Source organism: Saccoglossus kowalevskii, chromosome 22 (genome assembly GCF_978046115.1).
Source record: "Saccoglossus kowalevskii chromosome 22, keSacKowa6.1, whole genome shotgun sequence".
NCBI classification, from domain to species: domain Eukaryota; kingdom Metazoa; phylum Hemichordata; class Enteropneusta; family Harrimaniidae; genus Saccoglossus; species Saccoglossus kowalevskii.
Genome location: NC_140662.1, coordinates 3,961,777 through 3,967,776, shown reverse-complemented (window position 1 = coordinate 3,967,776; position 6,000 = coordinate 3,961,777).

The window sequence follows — 6,000 nt, the reverse complement described above, 5'->3', positions numbered from 1 at the left end:
GAAAATATGCTATTTTGAAATTAAGACAAATACAGAAAGGCTAATTGGAACTGCTAGATAAATATTTGACTACTGGCAGGTTCAAGGACATTCAGGTGATTTTTTTAAGGTAATGGTAGCAAAAAATACCTGGAAATCAATCTAAGTGAACACATAAAAACAACAATAACAGATCCATGTAAACAGTGGAATGAATTAGTTAAGGTATACCTGTACCACATGTAGTACATTTATTTATACCATTTGTACTTGGAAACCAATCGAAGTAAACAAAAAAACAAAACCACAACAGATTGATGTAACAATAACAGTGGAATGAGTTACACTTTGGGAATACCAGTATACTCAGTAGTGCATGCACTGTACATGTATATATTTATAGCTCTGTACCTGGAAACTAATCAAAGCAAACAATACAACAACAGACCCATATAAGAGTGTAAGGAGTTACAAATTCTTTTTCCACAATTAAAAAAATAAAACTGCAAATAGTTTCCATTTCTAAGTATGGTAAATTTCTCTGCATTTTTGCAGGTTTTTTTAACAAAAAAAAGGAACACTTTGAATTATAGAATGTAGAAATAAGTCGACTCAAAAGTCATGTATCAGTATGTTTGATACAAAAATCTGAATGGAAATTTTGTATTTCAAATGATCTTTCAACTGCAAATTGCATTCTATCAATAATAAAGGTACCAGTAACTGCAATTTCATACAAGTAGTCCCTGTGAGTGTTGAAGTCTAAGAATTAAACAGAGCATGACAGAGATATGTTTCTAGAACTTCAATCACTAAAAAAAATGACCATCAGTCGGCCATTCGAAAACAAAATGAAGAGCATCAAAGTGCCATAACAAAATCTGTTAAAGCATGACTATGATCCAGATCCAAAATTGCTTGATTGTGATGTTTTTTATCATTAAAAGAATCACTATTTGGCCATCTTGAATCAGATCACTAAACAAAAAATACGCACAAATGTGACAAGATGCATATAAAGTTTAAATGTGACTGGTCAGAGAATGTCAGAGATAGAGCTCTGCAAAAGAATGTTAAAACAAAATAGCCACCAGTCTACCATTTTGAATCCAAATCTGAAAAACAAACAAACATGCATTGGGGGCTCCCATACCATCCAATGTACGTACCAAGTTTGAATAATTTTGGCCATACATGACTTGCATCCAATTCCGAAATAGCAGAAATGCTTGATTTTGATGAATTTTTAGCATCAAAAAGGCCACAAATGGCCATCTTGAATTGGAATGCAAAACAAATGGATGTACATACATATCCTAAAATGCATGATGTACATGTACATGTATGTGGAAGTTTGAATGTAATCAGTCCAGGTATGTCTGAGATACATGAATACATGCACGCAAAGGATTAATTAACAATCGCAAATGTATGCGTACATGTACATGCATTTTACAAAGGTTTCTGAAATGTTATCATTAAATCATTGTGGAGGGTGGGGGAGGTGGGGGCTGAAAATGAGTCAGGTACTAGTACTTGTACACAACATTTCAATGACATCCTTGAGAAGCATTGAGACAATGATCCAGGATTTTCTTTTGCAAAAATAGCTTGTACATTGTAGATACTATATAAATAATTTGAAAGACATGATCGCTTTTGTGTGTTCCTTTTATTTCTATACTCGCCTGCATTAAATATTTACTGACACCAATATGACAAACAACACATCTAATTAATAATAAAAGTTTGCCGATGCGCATATAGTAATGTAGCAGACACAGTGTATAAATATAAGCTTGACAAACTTATAATATTGATACATTTCATACTTTAGCCTAAGAGTACAGTACTATAGAAGGAAACAGACTTTCTGTATATAATGTGTTTCATGAGCTAAAGGACATTCTACAATTACATCAGTTTATTTTTGTTAGTACGATTTCATAATCATGATCAACGCTATTACTACCTTGCCGACAATCACCTGCATTTAAGAGTTCATTAACATAAATGTAGCCACCAAAAAAAGTTTGTTTCCTCAGAATCAGTATCACCCTGCCTTAGATAATGCAGATCAACTGAAACCCTGACCTTGTTTACTATGGCTGTAGAAACATCAGTCACAATGAAAAAGGTTTAACAAAGGTATAATATAAGTTACAATAAAAATTTATTGAATCCAGTCCAGTTTTTGTTGTAGGAGCTGTATTTATATTATAACTTAATTATTAGCTGGATTATAGTTAAATTAAAACCTTATGGATAATCAATATATTGAAATAAATAAACATGCACAGTTAAATGGGTTTGTTGCACTAATGATCAGTTTTTCTCAGCTAAACGCAATAGAAGGTGTGCCACAATAGTCAGAACAATTTATTTTTTTATCAAGCTGTTTGTTACAAAAAAAACTTGCATGTGAGGTTGATAGAATGCGAGTCCTTGAGCAATTCATTCATTCATTCATTACTCAAGGACATGATAGATTTACACACACCACTAGAAAGCTGCCATGTTACTTCCAAAAAAATTGTAACGAAATCATAACAATAATAACACCATACAGGAATCAGGTGAAGGTCATACGAATGAGCCATAAAATCTAATAACTGAATATAAGTATGATTGATACATGGCTATCAATATAGCCAGATTGTTAGAGATAACGCATACAAAACACATTTGAGAGATGTCACCTGTGAATTGCAAAATCGTATTTTTTTGGTTTTGAAACTATTTTCTGAGAGGTTAAAATAATAATAATTTTCCTAAGTTTGTTGTGATTTTTAAAAAAAAAAATATCCTCACTAATGCCCTGAAACTATAAATTCTGACTGTTTAAGAGAGATTCTGTTAGGTATCCAAATTGCTTAGGACTTTTTGTCCAAAATGGCAACTACATTTCTAATTACTTGTCGGGCGTAAATACAACAATAAATTGAACAGTAAACACTTAGGTTCTTTGTCTGAAATGAATGAACTAATTTAAAAAAATTTGGAGGGGGGGGGGGGGCAAATTGGTAATGTATGGTGACTATCCGTTACTCGCACACCTGTACCACCATACACAGAATCCCTTTGTTTCTTTCAACACAGTTATTGTCACGCCTATTGTTTTATCTATGCCGTTTAACTACATTTTGTTGTATATCTTTTTAGATCTAAGAATGAGGAGACAGATTTGGCACTAGACGTTATAATAACTAATGTTTACAACGCATATTGCGAAGGTCAACAATTGACGCTACGTATTTTAAAGGTCGCTGCGTTCTTTAGAATAAGTCAGGTTGTAGTGTTTTTAATCACAAGCAGACACATTCTCTGTTCATTTAATAAATAAAATGAAAATATTAATCGATATTTGATAATCTGATATAGTGACAAACAGAAGTAACCGATACCCTATGCGGTGAATCATCCACGAGACTGACAAAGACATTCGCCGTGAGCGCCGTTAACAATCGTTTTGTTATGGTTATAAATTTTGCACAATTCGATTTATTTCTCATCGCCAGTCGGTGGCGTATAAAACAAAAGGAAACAGCGATTCACAAAATTAAACTTATTTAAACGAAACAATGGATATCACTCATGAAATACGCGCCCGAGAAAAAAAAAACTTTCTGTTCTTTAAATGTTGTATACAAAATGCCGATGAAAACAAATCAATGGCCTATGTGTGATATGAGTAACCCTCGACCGATACATCTCGCAGAATATCTCGTGTGCGTTGAAAACAGAAGTTCCCGACGCCAACATTACTACAGTTCGAATGCACGATAGACATTGTAACTTACCGCTGATGACGAAGTGCTCCAATAAAGGAAAAATTCATTTAAAACGTTATTTGGCGGAGAAGTTTCAAGAAAACAACTCACTAAATTAGTGAGTGGCCTACCATTTTGAATACTGAATTGTGGGACATTTAAACCCACACTTGCCGCCTGAGGGCGAACTTTACGAGATATCCTCGTAACTCAATACTAGTAATTTAGAGCAATTGGCTTATGAATTTAGAAATACAGTTATTGAAATGCCATTCAGCGTAATAATTAGCTTATATAGCGGCCCCTCTATGAAACTATGCAGAAACCGGCGGATAGTACTGTGGTGATCATCCAAGGCCGGAATCCAGACGTTACGACGCATGGTATGCCGACCTGTGCTCAGTCAAGGAGTCGAAGAGAACACGGTTCTTTCAGTAACCGTGAAGAGAATGGAGTCGTGCCCCTGGAGTACAATATTTAAACAGAAGAGGTGGCAATTTCTCACAAATGATTAAACAGTTAACGAGGGACAGGTGCGTTACAAAATAAAAAAATAAATAAAACACATAACTTACCTATAAGTAGTTTTAATGTTGCCGCTTCTCCGAAAACGTGACAACGAACGTATGTCACGTAGAATATTATGTCACAGACTTTTTGTGACATCACAATGATGTACGTAGTTAAAAAGTTTACCACAGCAATACGATGATAAAAATATAACAACTGAAATGAATATGTGCTCCATACTGATTTGTTGTACCAAATATTTATATAAAATGCATATAGATCGATTACCCCTACGGCAAAAAAAGAAACACACATCGAAAATATTGCATAACAAATTACACTCATTTCATAAATAAATTTGTACAGATGAGCGGTGAGAGAAATATTTAACAGCGCCACCACCGACGAATAAAGTAAGAAAATTGCGCTTCTCTTGACATGATGCGTTTTTTTCAGTAGCATTGCGATCAAGTCGTTAGTTGTTGTTAGTTGTCTGAGAATTAAATGAGCATTTTCTTATGCTTGTAGACTCAGATAACTAATAAAGTTTGTTAGTTGTCTGAGTTGTAGATTAACACCAGTGAGGATCGTACCGTTTCGTTTGTGACTTCTCTCAAATCTCATTGCTCACGGACGCTAAAGTAAGGTGAAGTACCTTCTATCACTCTATGATAGAGGTACAGTCACTGTGGGTGAACTACACATAGTCGTAGCAGTACGGTTACTAGAAACCGTGCTAGCACTAGATATTTAACACTTACGCAATTTTGAATTTTGAATGAATGGTAAATGGTGCGTTCAATCAAAGAATCTAGAAAATACAATCGCAAAACTGTCGGAAATAATAATTATATTAGAGCAGAAATTGTGCTGACTTTTGAAGACTGAATGCTTTTTGGAAACTTCGTACACGGGGTCCGGTTTTTAAGGTAGCGGGACTATTATTTGCATACTTGTTTTCATCTTCTGATTGTGACTAAATGACTACAAAAAGATCCAGGAAAGTATATATTTTTGGAATCGCAAGACTTCAAGCTTTTCAAAAGTGTGTTTGCCATGCGTTACTTAATCAAAAGTGAAAAATTACTTTTTTTGTAAAAAAAAATAATTACGCATTTATGCTGGTGATAAGAAGTTTTTTTTTTTCACTTTTCCTAGTTGTTCAATAGTCTGGTAAATTGAATGTGTCTGGTCAGTTTTATTCAAGCAACGCGTTTTGAAAAGTAGTGTCCTGAATTTTAATTTCTGTTTTAGTCGCATTGCCCCCAACTATGGAGCGTATTTAACGCCAAAATTAAGATATAAGTTTGTAAGTTAAGATATGTATTTGTAAGTTAAGATATTAAGTTTGTAAGTTAAGATATTAAGTTTGTAAGTTAAGATATTAAGTTTGTAAGTTAAGATATTAAGTTTGTAAGTTAAGATATTAGGTTTGTAAATTAGGATATGAAGTTTGTAAATTGGGATATGAAGTTTGTAAGTTAAGATATGCATTTGTAAGCTAAGATATATATGTGTATGTTAAAATTTGCATTTGTAAGTTTAGATGTGTAATAATAAATTGTTATATAACTTTTCTTTTACCCCCTCCCGGTCTTTTACTCCCCTTGTTTATATCACTCTTTCCTTGATCACAACTTAGTTACGCGCTAATGTTATATGCAAATTTTAACGCGCGATGTAGACACGCCCTATTATAGTAAAATATCCCAAGGGTTGAAACGCGCCGGGACTGTGGCAT